The sequence below is a fragment of the Coenobita brevimanus genome, chromosome 80 (genome assembly GCF_032717465.1).
Source record: "Coenobita brevimanus isolate Jiangsu-jjx chromosome 80, ASM3271746v2, whole genome shotgun sequence".
Taxonomy (NCBI): domain Eukaryota; kingdom Metazoa; phylum Arthropoda; class Malacostraca; order Decapoda; family Coenobitidae; genus Coenobita; species Coenobita brevimanus.
The window spans coordinates 9739009-9755724 of NC_137033.1; the positions used below are offsets into that span (position 1 = coordinate 9739009).

Genomic DNA, 16716 nt, shown 5'->3' on the forward strand with positions numbered 1-16716 from the left:
ATATTGTGGCCTTATATAATACCAAGAATAATATTTGGAATACCTTTAGAGTGTGGTCTATATATCATGTTACGTCGATCTATATATATATATATATATATATATATATATATATATATATATATATATATATATATATATATATATATATATATTACCATAGTGAGGGAGAGGGACCAGCGTGACGGGCTAATGAAGTTCAGATTAAGGGAGAGCGACGTTACGAGTGAGGGGAAGCGAGGGGGTGACGTCCAGAGTAAAGGACAGTGAGATCCGGAGTGTGGGAGAATGACGGAGAGTGAGAGAGAGGTGCGGAGTGAGGGAGAGAGAGGTATAGAGGGAGGGAGAGTGAGAGTGAGTGATGTCAAGAGGAGGATAAACTGGGGAAGAGTTAGGTCAATGTATAGAGAGGTAGGGTGAAGGAAAGTGAGATAAAGCCCTGAAGAATTAGGAAATGAAGTCCAGCATGGGATAGACTGGGGAAGAGTTAGGTCCAGAGTGAGGGAGAGTGAGGGAGAGAGAAGTTCAGTGTGAGAGAGAGGTAAGTCCGGAGCAATAGAAACTGAGGAAGAGCTAGGTCCAAGGCGAGAGAGAGAGAGAGAGAGAGAGAGAGAGAGAGAGAGAGAGAGAGAGAGAGAGAGAGAATTAGCCAGTGTGGTCCAATGTGAGGGAGTGTGAAGTGGAGAGTAAAGCAGACTGGGGTAGAGTTAGGCTCGGAAGGATGGAGAGTGGGATTACGAGTGAGAGAAAGTGAGATTCAGAGCTAAGGAAAGTAAAAGAAAATCAGGGAGAACGAGAAGCAGAAAAACATGAACCAGCGCTACTTAGATGGGGATGAGAACACTGAAGAAAAAAAAAAGAAAAAAGGAGAAAATGTCCTGTCTTTACTGTAATACGTTCTCGTAGGATGGACAAGGGGTGTATTCATTTTCCCTTATGTTCGTTGATCTTCCTGGTAAAACAAACCTGAGAGAAAGAGGGGGGTGGGGCGATGGTAAGTTTGTCTGTGAATAGATATCGGTATTATCAGGGAAACTGAGGAAATATCGTAGGAACTCTGAGTACTAAATGCCACTATGAGAGTGAATGAGAACTAAGGCAGCTTGGAGAGGATTTAGATAGACAGACAGACAGGTAAGTAGAGAGATAGATAGATAGATAGATAGATAAAGAGAGATAAATAAATAGACAGATACAGATAGACAGACACAGATAAATAGAGAGGTAGACGGAGGTAAATGAATAAATAAACACACAAACACACACACATATATATATATATATATATATATATATATATATATATATATATATATATATATATATATATATAATATTGAGAGAAACAGGCAGACAGACAGACAGACAGACACAGAGGGAGAGAGGGAACTGTGTTACGTTGTGCGCTACAAAAAAATGTTATTTGGTTTAGATGTTGAGACTGGAAACTCAATTTGGCAGGAAAAATCTAATGTATATAAGCCACTTCCAGCAGAATATCAAGGCATTAATATTCATCAAACCGGAATTCACTTTTTGCATCAGTTTTTCTTGTAATTAAAGAGAGGATATGAACTAGGTTAGGCCACCATGTTTCGTAAGGTAAATGTGTGTCAGAGGGACAAACACGATAACAAAGACGGGAAAAACATGCATACAGCACCAGAGAGCACGTACCTCCGCCAAATCCTGTACCAGACAACTCAGACAATCACCAAAAATTTATAAACTCTTCCTTGGCCCAAAGGTGATGGCGGATGTATTCCCTCTCCGAGTACTGTATTCATATTAACCTCGGTGGAGAGAACAGCGATTGAGAAATTGACTAGAAGAGTGAATGTGAGTGAACCAGAGAGGGAAGAGGGGAAGACCGCTAATGAGATGGAGGGACGTTTTGAAGAGGTATACAAGTGAGAGGGTGTGAGTTGGAGAAAAGACAGCCTTACGCCAAAGGACAGGAGGACATTGAGGTGATTTGTTTTTACCTACCTCTTCCTGGATAATGCATGTGACTGTATATGGATAGAGAGAATCTAAAAAACATTTCCTTAGCTGTGCCAGGGAATATACCAGCAACAACAACAACAACCACAACAACAACCTCAGCAACAACAACAAGTACAGTCATTTGCTTACCCATAATTTTGTCGAGGGGGGAGGGATCAAATGTCAACTAACTCGCTATACGCTTTCAGCTTATATCGAAAATGTTAGACCTGCGCCAATATTCAAAGAACTTCATCAAGAATATTCTGAATGTTTCATAATGACACAAAAATGGATAACTAACTGTTCACTCATATTTGGTTTTTGCTTCTTTCGTTTCATCAGTATATGCAGATATTTGTGTTAAGTATTTGAAGAATTATGTCCGAAAAACACACCCAATTGCACACAATGTTTACTAAAGAATAGTAGAGACAAATCTACTGAAATGTGAAAACCTTCCACCCCCAGCACACACACATACACACTATACTCTTTTCACCCTAACCTGACCTAAAATTCCCATCTCTCCATCTTGAATGCTGATTCGTAGCAAAGATTAACCACAGAATATGACGTTTCTCACGAAGAAGTGCTATGGAAAGGATGAAGAGTCGTGGTACTGCCATATTCTACCATAGGATACGTTTTGCTGTTGCAAAAGGACAATAATCTGTGCCAAGATAGGGTGCTCCCAGGAACAGTAGATCAAACCCTTGACTGATCTTCAATTCTTCCACCAAATTTGGTCAAAATCGGATATTAATTGCTTTAGTTATTTTGTTCACACACACACACACACACACACACACACACACACACACACACACACACACACACACACACACACACACACACACACACACACACACACACACACACACAGCAAATAAAGTATTATATCAGCTGTAATTTCACGAGAACTGATATGATTTAAAAAAATAACGAGAAGAAAAATGTGTATGTGATTGTTATTGGTGCAGCCACTCTATAGATCACCCTCTGACGAAACACACCAGCCCCCCAAAAAAAGAGAGAGAGAAAAAAAAGAAAGAAAAATGCATCATCGTACTGAAGAGATTAATTGTGATATAACACTTCAGTAGGGAAAAAAAAAAGGAAATTAATCACAAGGTTTAAACATAATTCACCATTCCATTAGTGCAGATTAGGATGAAGTTATTTGTTTTGTTATTTATATTACCTGGCTTAGAGAGTGTTATCGCAGTAATATCTAAAATGATCCCAGCCTGCAAATATACAGCACAGAGAGAGAGAGAGAGAGAGAGAGAGAGAGAGAGAGAGAGAGAGAGGTGGGGCGAAAAAGAGTGGGAAGAGAAACATGAAGAGGATGGCAACAGGCAAAGGTGGAGAATATGCATTAAGGGGGCACTTGGGGGCAGGGCTTTGTGGTAGGTAGGTAGGTCGGTAGGTTGGTAGGTCTGTACATGGTTTGAAGGGGCTAGGCTGATACGAGGTAGGGAGGGATGAAGCCACAGGACGAGAGGAAAAGGGAGTGGGAAGGAAGATTGATAAGAGACAGATAAGAGGATGACTGAGGGACAAGGTAACGGTGAGATAGAAGAGGATGAAAGAGTAACAAGGTATCGGTGAGGTGGAAGAGGATGACAGAATGACATGGTAACGGTGAGATAGAAGAGGATGACAGAGTGAGATGGTAACGGTGAGGCAGATGACGATGATAAAGGGGGAAGGTAACGGTGAAATAGAAGAGGATGACAGGAGAGAGGGTAACGGTGAGACAGAAGAGGATGACAGAGGGAGAACGTAATGGTGGGATAGAAAAGATTAAGAAAGGGAGAGGATGATGGGAAATGGTGAGAAATAGAATAAAAGAAAAAAATAAATTTTGTGGCTGAAGATAAGTTTTTCAAACGAAAAACAGAAACGAGACGACAAAAGTGGAGGTGTGAGGAGTGGAAATAAAGGCTGATAGAGGACTGGTATAATAAAATACAAACAGGGTAAAAGAAATTGTAAAGTCGGCAAAAATGTTGTGAGGTCTGGGATGATACAACGAAGGGAGAGGGAGAACCTAAAGAGAAGAGGTGTATCGGTCGAGAAAGAAGACTGCTAACACACTAACTTAATACAAAACTAGAAGAAGAAAGAGAAGGAAAGGAAAAATGCAAGAAGTGGATGAATGATCTGGAGTATCTAAGGAAAGGAGTGATAGAACCACAGAGAAGGAACGTGAGGTGAGAAGGAAGGCTGATAAAACAGTGAGATGAAACAGAACAAAATGAAAACAGAGAAGGGAGAGCGTAGGAGAAGAAATGAGGTGAATGATACGGGCTTGTTCAAGCAAAGGAGATACAGTCATAGGACGTGACGTAAAGAGAAGGAAGGATGATAAAACACAGAGATAAAGCAACAAAAATGAAAAAAAAAGGAAAAGAATTGAGTTGGAAAGTCAAGGCTGATCCAGTGGAGAGACGAGAAGAGACGTATAATGCTGTTTGAAAAGAATTGGTAATAAAATATTTGTTCAGAATAAAACAAAATATGGAGAGAACGATCAAAGTTGAGAAAAGTTATAGGGAGTGGGAAGGAAGGTTGATGAAGGACAGAAATAAGAAAAAGCAAAAATAAGGACATGTATAATCAGTGGGAAGGATACTGATTGAATAATACATAAAAAGGAAAATAAGGGAAAAATAGCGAGCTGGAGATGCCAGGCCAGTCTTAGGTACGGAAGAAACAGAGCCACAAGAAAAAAAGGCGTAAGGCGTATGCGGTGAGAAAGAAGTGTACCAAAGAACCAGTGTTAAGAGAGAGAGAGAGAGAGAGAGAGAGAGAGAGAGAGAGAAGGAAGAATGTTTTACTCGGAGGTAAAAGTTGAAAGAAATGAAGAAAAATGAAATAGGCAGTGGAGGTATTTGGATGAAAGTGGAGCTGCTGGTGGTGGTGGTGCAGGAGGAGAAAGAAGAGGAGGAGGAGGAGGAGGAGGAGGAGGAGGAGGAGGAGAAAAAGGGGAAGAGGGAGTAAGAACAGGAGAAAGGAGGAGGGATAGTGTAAAAGAAAAATTAAGTACGTGAATTCAGTCTTGGATGTGTACAGTACATATCACGAGGACAAACAACCACCAACTTTCGGATTTCATGGTGCAGTCTGTGGGCCATGCATTATGTAAACTACCGATCTATTTATCTGTCTGTTTATTTATCTGTCTGTATATCTAACAGTCTCTACCTGTCAATGTATCATCTATCTTTTATCTATCTATATACAAAATTTGACTGATTTTGCTGTCTTTTGGGATCGTTTCCTATTCAAACCCATTTGTATCAATATTTTCTGTGACTACCGCTAGATCATTTTATTTACCAGCAGGAAAACTCATGGGACTAAATGAATCTCATTTTACGTAAATAATTACTTCATTCATCTCTATTTCTCTCCTACTGTCGTATTCTATCTACAGCTAGACGATTTTATTTAGCTGCACAACCCTCCCACCAATGAAACTGAATTATTGGCGACTGAGGCGCGTACGCAATTAAAGAAAAAACAAAAACAAAATATAACCCATTTATCTGAGAAATCATATATCCTTATTTACCTATAAAAAAAAAAATTCTTGTTAATTGGCCATTCTGATTCCGAAGGCCACATGATGTTAGCTCGTGCCTCAGCCTCTATGGTAATTTTGGATTGTAATTCATATGCAAATTATTATGTAAATAGGGATTCACGTGTAAATTGCCTCAGTCTCCTGTTCATGCTTCCTGCACATTAGCGATGCTAACTTAGAAGGGAATGGATGATTGTAAACATTATCCCCTCTAGAAATACGATGAGAGAAATCAAAACCGAAACCAAACAAGAAAAATACTCCGCTTTATTTTTATCCATGACCCTAGTGTTATGAAGACAGATAAGTTTCCAGTAAATCCCATCTTTCTATCTATCTATCTATCGACAGATAGACAGATAGATAGATAGACAGATATATTAAACGGCCTCGGAGGCCATCGGCACCATACCTATGTTTTTCCTCGTGCTGAGTTATCCCTGTACCGCAACTTTCATCCTCCTTTTTGCTCAGGTATGGCCGGCTATAAAACTTATACAAAATACAACATACAGTGACTGAGAATTTTAGTAGTATAGATTTCACGTTATGCCAAGTGATGTAACTCAGCTGGGAGTAAGCATAGAAGCTTGAGTATGTTAATACTGGTACCATAAATCTTTTATGAACAGAACATATCTTGTATTGTGTTCTAGCAAACACTCGTTTTCGTTTCGTTTTCGTTTTTGAAGTCTCCAACATGCTTGCATGCTTCAGCCTTGGTCACGTAATGGCGGCTCTCCACGCTGCTCGATATCTGGCAGCTTCCCTATTTAGTTCCCCAATCCTGAGGTTACACTCAATGAGCCTGGGATTGTAAAAGGTAAATAATGAATAAGTGGGTGTTGTATCTTTCAAAAAGTGGCTTCCACCGAAAATACACTGCTGCTCTGCCTTTATTGTCATAGTAACTTTCACAGGCACCTATAACTCACCTTCAGCAGATGACTATCGTCGGGGAAAGAGGATCAGAGTGATGATGATGATGATGATGTTGCTGATGATGAAACCTTTACTATCAAGCAAATATATATATATTTATATATATATATATATATATATATATATATATATATATATATATATATATATATATATATATGTGTGTGTGTGTGTGTGTGTGTGTGTGTGTGTGTCTTTACTATTTTTCAAGCTGGGGGAGGGGCTCAGCATGGCTATCATTTCTTCCATTAAAGCAAATGTAGTTATGGAAACGTAGATCAAGAACAAGATGGAGAAATTACAAATTTCTGTCTTGTTTTTCCCAGAAGGCTTCGTTGCATTATTTGCTCATAGAGCTAGCTGCTCTATTGTACCTTCGTGTTCTCTTATAGGTAAGTGATCTAAACTGTGTCGTTATTGGATGCATAATGGGAAACAAGCACGAGAGTGTGATGGTGTTATCTGCCATATTTAAAGTCAAACATAAAAAAAAATGTTAGACAATGTCTCCTTGCCACCGTGTGTGTGTGTGTGTGTGTGTGTGAGAGAGAGAGAGAGAGAGAGAGAGAGAGAGAGAGAGAATCATTATAATTTTCTATTAAATTGTTATTCTGCTTATAAAATGCAAAAGTACGTAAGTTTATATACAATGAACACACAGTTCATACTCTTGGTAGTTCACTGTATGATCTGATATTTAGAAATGCTTTAATCAACATTAGAAACAACACAAATCTTAATATACGTAAAGTGCAGTCAAGTATGTAGATAATGGCTGCTCAGATTAATCAATGGAATGCTGTTAAAGATATGTATATCGGAAGTTCATAATCCTCTTAAGTTTGTCCTTAAAAATGTATCGGAGATATGATTGAACTAATTAAGTAATAACGCCAACATAAATATAAACAGGTAAGGATATTATGGTCATCGCAATATTATTAAAATAACAATATATATATATATATATATATATATATATATATATATATATATATATATATATATATATGTAATTACATACAAATACATAGAGACATAAACATGTATCCAGGTATACACAAGTGCACATAAAGTCATGCCCATTTATACAGATATAAATATATACAAAAATATATACAGAGAGAGAGAGAGAGAGAGAGAGAGAGAGAGAGAGAGAGAGAGAGAGAGAGAGAGCCTATTATCCTGAACAGTAAGCAATACGCCTTTCAATTTCACCCAGAACTCTCAGCAAAATATTCTCTCCGAGCTAGCATGATATTTCCCGGAACCCTTGTGTGATTCTTGTCCTTCGGTGGATTTACGGGGGGATTTATGGGGGAAAAACATTAATGCGCTCCCCACAATAGCCTCCTCTTACCCAGTCAATATCAAAAGCTCTTCTGGACCGGAGGAGGTTGGAGAAAAATAGGAGGGGAAAAATGAGCGCCTGTGAAGGGAGTAATTTCCAGGCTCCGGATTTTTCCAAGAATGTTGGATTGCCTTCACACGCGATCTCCACGCCTACGTAAACACCTCGCCACGCCTCTCCTTCTAACGACTGGTTAAATTTGTGGTATGAGCGGAGCACTTAACACATGCAGTTTATCTTTTTTTTTTTTTTTTTTTTTTTTTTTTAATGATGGCGTGAGGCTTGGTGAATATTGTTTTATAGTGTTGATAGTAGGCTAACCAAGGGGTAGGTCAGTAGTACTGTTATTGAACACACACACACACACACACACACACACACACACACACACACACACACACACACACACACACACACACACATTCCCTCCCCCCCCCACCTCTCTCTCTCTCGCATCCTGACGTCATGAATAACTGAAACAAATATCTGAGAGTGAGGTACCCACACACAGTCATTACAATATAGGAGTTTACTTCCTCCATCGTTTTTCTTTTCATATCCCTTGTTTGCTTATGGTACACTGATTTGTGTGTGTGTGTGTGTTTAATCTAATAACGCACAATTGTATTCAGCTGAGGAATTGAACCCCTTCAGCCCGACTACGTCTTCTTAAAATTTGCTTTACCTAACTTCCGACTATTTTGTCCCACTTAAAAACCTCCCCTCGTAATGAAGAGGTTAAAAAATGCTACACCAAGTCTTGCTGCTTGATAAGTCTCTCCAAAATTGAATTAAATAGTCTGCACGTATTTTGAATAGTATACGAACACATTAATATACTGAAAGAAGTAAAGGGTTGACGAATACGATATAGTAGCAAGGTTGTTGTTACTCTCGAATATTATCCTCCTCACTTTCCACGTTAAATAAAATCGTTCGGAGGCAGCACGAATAATGTACAGAGAGATCGTCGTACCAAAAGTGGCAGAATTGGTCGTGTTCATTTCATGCTTCTTTCTTTTCGTTTTCCAAATTGAATGTAATGTGCAGGCAACAGGAATAAAAATACAAAGACATAGTAATACTAAAATAAGCAAATGGTGATCCATATAACGATCTTCTTCCACTCCGCCGGTCGATTTCTCGTGAGCTGCGGGGGCGGCTCAGTCAGTGTTATCAGTGTCTACCCTACAACATTTATTCATTTCCCATTCCCAGTGGCACATCCAAACCCACGCCAGCAGACTGAGCCGTCCCCCTAACACATAAGATACACCCAAGTGAGTATTTAATGGATCGCTGTTTACGGGCCACCCTTTATATCAGATCTGGCAGAACGGGACATGAAATATTCAGACATTTTCCTCCTGCATTTCTAAGCCAAACTGTTGATGTTTCTCTTGTTCCGTACAGAAACCAACTTTCCTCAGTGTATCTACATCCACACCACAGTCAATATCCTCGTACCCAAAGTTAAAATTACCCTCTAACACCTTTCTTGGAATCCTTTCATCTCTATCATGGCAAATTTATTCTTCACCTTTTCCGTTATGATCTTCGACGGAAGCTCAAGAGTTAGGATGTATTATTCAGTAGGGAGGAAATGAAGCCCTCCTCCATATTTTTCTGAGAACTGGAGAGGTGTCAAAGTCAGATATTCTCGCTACAAAAGAATAAGTGGATGAATAAATAAATAAATAAATGCTCTTATAAAAATAATTTCGAGTAAACTGTGAGTGTCTTTCGGAAATTATGTATCCTAAAGGGCAACGTCACTCTGGAATAGTTCACACTGACTGTGGAGGCTGAAATATTCATGAGTGAGGAGTGGTGTGTGATATGCCTGGATCACATCAACTGTAGTACTTAAAATAACACCAGACGATTTAATTTATGAAGTGTGATTTGTAGGAGCCTAAGAAAAATACTACTGACTCCTTGAACCCTAAATTGGTCATTTCAGCTCCAGTAAGTTCCTTTTGCAATTAGCTGATGCTTTTAATTTAACTGAGGGTGAACGTATGTACCTGAAAGTGTTGGTATTTGGTCTCACTTGGTCGAGAAGGAGTAGATAGGTGTGCTGCCTGAGTGAAGGTAATTCTCAGTTGCTATAGTCAGATTTTGTTCGTCTTTCACACACACACACACACACACACACACACACACACACACACACACACACACACACTTAAACATATACACAGACTCATAGAGAGAGAGAGAGAGAGAGAGAGAGAGAGAGAGAGAGAGAGGGAGAGAGAGAGAGAGAGAAACCAGGAGTGAGTGAGGGGATGTATAATTTCCTGTGGCGAAATCCGATCATAAATATTTTGATTGCCAGTGCGTCATTCGTACTTATGGATGATGTTGCAAAAGTGTATATGAAACTGCATGGCGTAATGAGTGCGAGGGAGACTACTGATGTTCACTTTCGTTATTAATGGATCAACGAGAAAAAAGAAATTTTGATACTTAACAGAGGAGTAATTCTAATGAAAGGAAGTAGCTATTGCGATCTCTCTTCACTCCTGTTTTAATACGAAATGGGGAATCAATGTTACAGAGAATAACAATGAAATGTGGCGGTGTGTGTGATTAGACTTATTTTGAAAGGAGATGCGACAAAGAGCAAAATGATGGTGCCTGAAAGAGACACAAAAAAGACGAAATACTGCTTCAGTGTGAATGACTAAGGAACAGAGAAAAGAAAATGTAAGGGTACTGAACTACTTAGGCTGAACTGTGAACGAAGATGGTAACATGCATGAATATTTGAAAGGGGAAAAAAGTGCAACGTGGAAGGAGAGTAACATGATCCTTTTGGACAGTGACGTGAAGTAGGAATGTATGCGTGGAGGAAAGATAGTATTGTACTACACAGTATCAGTTCTAGCACTGTTCTACCTTTGTGAATCGGAAACAGTATTGAAGGGGCATATATCTTGCGTGAGAGCTGCTGATCTGTTTATTCAGAACTGCCTGTGAGGTAACATGGGGGGTTGGGTGGACATATGTATGGAAGCGTGAAGACTGTGGTGTAGAGGCTGACATTGTGGGAAAAAACACGTGGTTGGTTCAGCCATGTGAAACAAGTAGGACTTAGAGACTGAATAGAAGAATATATGGAAGTCAGGTGAACAGAAGGAGAGGGAGAGGAAAACCGAAAATAAGGTACAGACACAAGATGTGGGAGAATGTGTGGGAAGGAGGGCAATGTATTGTGGGAATCTGGATCGTTAGTGAACAGAGACAGATTTGCCTAAAGGTAATTTTTCAAGGCCACGCCTTACCGGATTCGTTGTGGGATAGAGAGATAGATAAATAGATAGAGTGAGAAACAGACAGACAGATAGACACAGATAGATACCGTTAAGTAAATTTAGGTAAACAGACAGACAGCTCGGATAATTTCAATTTCTGGCAATTATTTGTGAATATCATGAAGAAAGTAAAACGTATTTGGATTATCTAGCCTGCTGCTTCATGGACTGTTTTACATGATAAATAGTTTAACCACACTCAGTGCTCATAGCTGTTTCATAAATGACCGTCAGGAATTTGGGTATGTATACATTTTCCTCACATTGTATTAATACCATCAGTCATATAACGCATAGTTTCTTTAACACATACTGCAGTCATACGAAATTATTGTGCTTCGAAAGTTACCTGTGGGTGAATGAGTTATTGCAAAGTAACTCTAACACCTCAAGTTCAGGGGAAAATATCCAATCTGAATTAAATCGTCAGACGACAGCAAAAACATGATAAAAAATTATGTCTTCGAGTTGAACGAGTTATGAATGCAATTAATCCTGTAAGATTGGCCTGACCATTTTTTTTTTTTTTTACATTTCTATTAGCCATGTCAGGCTCCTATGATTCCCTCTCGGACGAATACAAAGGTCCGGCATTAGTGCTGATAGAATACTGAAATTTTTCCTACCACGAGATGGTTAATGGTGACAGTATTACCTATCAGAGAAATAATGTTCAAATCAGTAAAAACGTCTGACGTTGACAGCAATAGAACACTAGAGCTGTCCCGATCAAGAAAGGGCTAAGGATATTTGCATGATAGGATTACTGTCTTTTTTACCTAGATGACTACTTATTACTAGTTATCATTTCTGTCTCCTTGTTCCGCCACCTTTCAGTTTTCCATTCTACACATGAAGAATGACTGGGACACTTAACGTTTTTATTCCCAATACCACAAAATATTTAATTCAGCCACGAGAAAAACCGTAGTCCAAAACGCTTAAGGCATACCCTCCCGCCACCATCTTCCTTCCGGCCTAATAGCATAAGGGGCTTCTTCCATTTACCCTTCATACTTTCCTCCCCTCCTCACAGCAGCTTAACCATTCTTACGAAGTTTCCTCTGCCCTCCATCCACTCACCATCTACCACTTAGCTTCTTCCACATAGCTCCATACACTTACCTCGTTCCATTTTACTCCTACCTTTTACATCGTTCCATTTTCATCCTTTCACTTTTCTTTTCCAGTTATTTCATCCAGATTATCTCTCGCTTACCTTTCGCCCATTTTTCTTCTGTTTGTCACCTGCTACATTTCTCTTTCTACTTCTCTTCTACCACCGATTATTCTCCTGATCATCCTTCGCCCTTCGCTTCACTGTCGTCTTCTATTCTTCATCACCTTTACCGCTTGAACTCTTGCGCTTAAATGTTTTCTGTATTCTAAAGCCAAAGAAAGATAATATGGGACTATAGGTACACCGCTACCCCAATACACAACAAAGTGCTCGTTATTTCTCAAAAACCAGGCCACTTGAATGTGCTACTTTACTCGGACAAAAAAGAATGGTGTAAGCCGAGCCTATAAATTTTAGATCCCCCTCTCTCTTCCAACCATCGTATCACACATATAACCTTCATCTCAGGAGCTGGATTACCTTTCAGTGTGTAACTTTACATACAGTACGAGTAGGTACGAGTAGGCCTGTCGTCCAGGCCAAGTCTGTTGAATTTCTGTCTAGGTCACCCCTCCCGCCAACACATGCCAACCTTTGAACTCTGTATCTCAGTAACTGGATCACAATAATTGATCATTCAACTTCACACACACAATGCAGTTTATGAAGAAGGCCCGCCTACTGCTTTCAAAGTCCTACGAAGTAGGTTTCCTCTTCCCTCCCCAGTAAACCCCCACTTCCCATCCCACATCACAGCATGAAGTTTCTGTATCTCTAACCGTGTTGCCTTTGGGTATGCAACTGTCATGAGGCCCAGGACAGAGGCCAAACCCTTGAACAACTACTCCGCTAAATCCTGGCAAGCCTATGGTCAATGATTAACTTACGACTGTCAAGACTCTATGTTCTGACAGAGAAACTTTATGATAAAGTGCGTATCACTCCGTTCAGTAGGGGTACCACTATTCTTTTTCTTAACATAAACGAGGGATATGAATTGCGAGTGAGTGTTCTCGAAACCATTTATCATCAATGTCTCTCTGGAATAATATGAAGGGGTAGATGAGCTAATGAAAAAACTCGATGCAGAATGTGGTGTAGTAAAAGATGTACTCTTGAAGAGAATACTAGAGAGAAGCACTATGAATTGGCTCTTTCTAGTGATGCGAATGGAGAGTGAGAGACTAGATAAAAGAGTATATGGAAGTTGGGTAGCTGGAATTCCTGAATTAAGAGTGAAAACACAAATATCAAGGAAGAGAGAAGGGTACAATGAGTATAAATGGGAAGGTGATCAGTAATGAGAGGAGGAGTCCTGACTAATGAGGGATAGAAATTACTGGATGTCAATCTGATAGTGCCACATCTCATATAATGAAGCGTAGGGTAAAAAATAAATAGATAAATAGATTGATAGATGGATAGATTGATAGATAGATAACTAGATAGATAGATAGATATGTGGATAGGTAAGTGGATAAAAAGGTAGATAGACAGAATGATAGATAGATGGGTAGGTAGATGAATAGATATATAGATACAGTTATCTAAATGGACACACTTTCAGTATGGTGCACGGAGAGACGGAGATATTTACATACGTTATGCAAATAGAGAAAGTCTCTCTCTCTCTCTCTCTCTCTCACACACACACACACACACACACACACACACACACACACACACACATACACACACATACTCGTCCACAAATAATAATAATATATGAAGTTGGCTAATTTCCCAGAGCCTCCAGTGGATTTCCCTGCAGTGCAACAAGGGGACTACAAACACCCCTACCCCAGCCCCTTCTCCGGCAGACCATGTCGGGCCTTGTCGGTTCCATTATTCTCAGATTCCCTCGTAAACCCCCTATCACCCTCCCGCTTCCCCACGAACCCTCTCCCTCTCCTTCTCTCCTGATCTGACTACATCAACTAAGTCAGTTTGAGTACGAGTGACAGTAGTCCTCAAATTATTTCTGGAAAATTGTGCCTAAATTTCGAAGCCATTATATTGTATATTTTCCTGAGAACAATCCATTTAGTTCTTGCACTGTACAGTATCCCAAACGGGGTGGTCAAGGGCTTAGAGTTAATTGTTTTACAGGGAGGGGCACTAATCCTCCACCAACCCCACTTGACACGTAGGGATGCCAACAGCATCTGGTGTTCCCAGGCGGTCACCCATCCAAGTACTAACCAGACCCAACGTTGCTTAACTTCGCTGATCGGACGGGAAGCGGTGTACTCAACGTGGCATGGCCGTTATATATATATATAAGTAATCTGTGATATCTAACGACTGGTTGATAAGTCGCTCCTGTTCTAAAGGTCTGAATGATTCTCTCGTTCGTCTCACTGTTTCTGCTGGAAATTAGTGTGGGCGGTTGGCATTTCGGTGATTTGCATTTAGTTAATTATGCAAAACGAACAATTTCAATATGCTTTCTCTAATCTGGCGAAGATCCCTAATACATTTCATGAAGTTCAGCTAATGGCCAAGTGTAGTCAGAGTGGAGGATCGATTCAGCTAGTAAGCAAGGGTAAAAATTTCAAGAACTAAGATTCATCAAAAATCATGCCACCGCGAGTTAGCATTAAAGTCAAAGGCGTTAAGTAATTCCGACAGGTAATAAAAAACGACTATAGACAAACATACCTTTAAGTGTATATGGTAGGATACTTTGTTCATTTCCTTTTGCGTGTTTACTGGTAGTCTATTCACTGCTTCAACGTGGTATTACATACAAGAGTATATGAAGAATAAATCACAAATACTCGTGGTATATAAAATGAAGCGTAACCTGAAGATGTCTTGAACCAACCGACGAATTCGTTGGATTCCATTTTTCTCTTATCCTAGCAATTTATGTTTCATACATAAATATATCTCAACGTATAGTTCATGGTTTCTCTTCTCTGGCACTAAAGCGAACGATTGTATATCTTGTGAATGACGTGGAGTATTAGGAAAAACTCAATATTAAACTCTGTCATATGCTGCCACCATTACTCGAGTCTTGTGGATATATGGGTACAACGTCTAATTCATGCTCTTTAGGCGGAGGGGGTTGCGCTGGAGGGGAAGGTCATTAACCTTTTGTATAAGGAACGAAGGCCACTGATTTGTTCTTGCTGTCAGCAGCCGGTTTAATAAGCTTAAGGGAGATTTTTTAACTGGAGGACTCACATATAGCCTTCATTCACCCTTCAGTACTAAGCTATTATAATCTGAATAAGACCTTTTTTTGAAAAATAAAAAAAATAAATAAAGGAGTTAATTTTCCAACGATTACATACGGTTTATTTGTCATTTTGTTTATATATATATATATATATATATATATATATATATATATATATATATATATATATATATATATTTATTTATTTATTTTTGTTACTTTCTAACCATCTATTCAGCTTAGGTGTGGCCTCCTGTCGTCAAAGTGATTAATAGGGGCGTCAGTAACTATGTAGGGATGGCATTCATCTCAGACCCAATAGCCTGAGGAATTCTTTATCATTTTGTAGCTCATTCACATTTTTTTACTCTAAGTCGGAGATCAACCTCGTAGTGCAGATGGATTTCCTATATCTTCAGTTGAAAAAGTGTCTCAGTATCAGAATAAAGTCGCTTGAATGCGGCAAGAATAAGGTGAAAGAAATGGAGTCGTAGTGAAGAGATTAACTGTATCTTTCTTTCTTCTATCTTTTTTTACCATCAGAAAATTCTACTCCCTTTACGAGTACACTCCTGGGATATGAAAGCTTTCTCGTAACTTCAGAAGGCAAGGTATATTCACAGTTTAACAGTTACAGTATTATTACCTCCTCCAAGGATGTTATGTTTTAGCCCGCGTTGCCTTGTTTGTCTATCTGTTAACATGATTATGAACGGATTTTGATTAAATTCTGGGGAAGGGTGGCCATGGGCCAAGGAAGAAATAATTTAATTTTGGGGAGGATCCTGATGAGGATCCTGAGTATCTGGCACAATATCTCCAAAAGTTCTCAATGAATTTAATTTATATTTTGTGGAAAGGTGGCCCATGGGCCAATAAAAGATTTATTAAATTCTGGGCGGATCCTAAATCCACTGATCCTGATCCTGATCCTGATCCTTTTTAATGGCACTGGCACTGGCGGAGGTATGCTCTCTCTGCGTGCTTTCTAGTTTCTAAATTCATTGCTGTTAGTTTCAGACTGAAATTAATATATTGTTTTTGTTGACTCTAGACTCTTTTATAAATCTCTGCAGCTGTCTTTCTAATTGGGAGTTCTTTTCATAGGAAAAAACAGGGTGGTCCGGTAATTGAGTTATCCTATCTGACGCTTTGCAGGAACGGCTGAATTTGCTGGTGTGGAAACATTTAGGTTGCTTATGATATTACAGCTCA

At 39.3% G+C, this 16716-nt stretch overlaps 1 non-coding gene across 1 annotated transcript; it reads right to left on the reverse strand.

Moving 5' to 3' along the window:
• Positions 1-14467: 14467 nt before the first annotated feature.
• LOC145409445 (5S ribosomal RNA) lies at positions 14468-14586 on the reverse strand. Its single transcript, XR_013899100.1, has one exon. It is a non-coding gene; the product is annotated as a 5S ribosomal RNA (ribosomal RNA).
• Positions 14587-16716: the final 2130 nt, after the last annotated feature.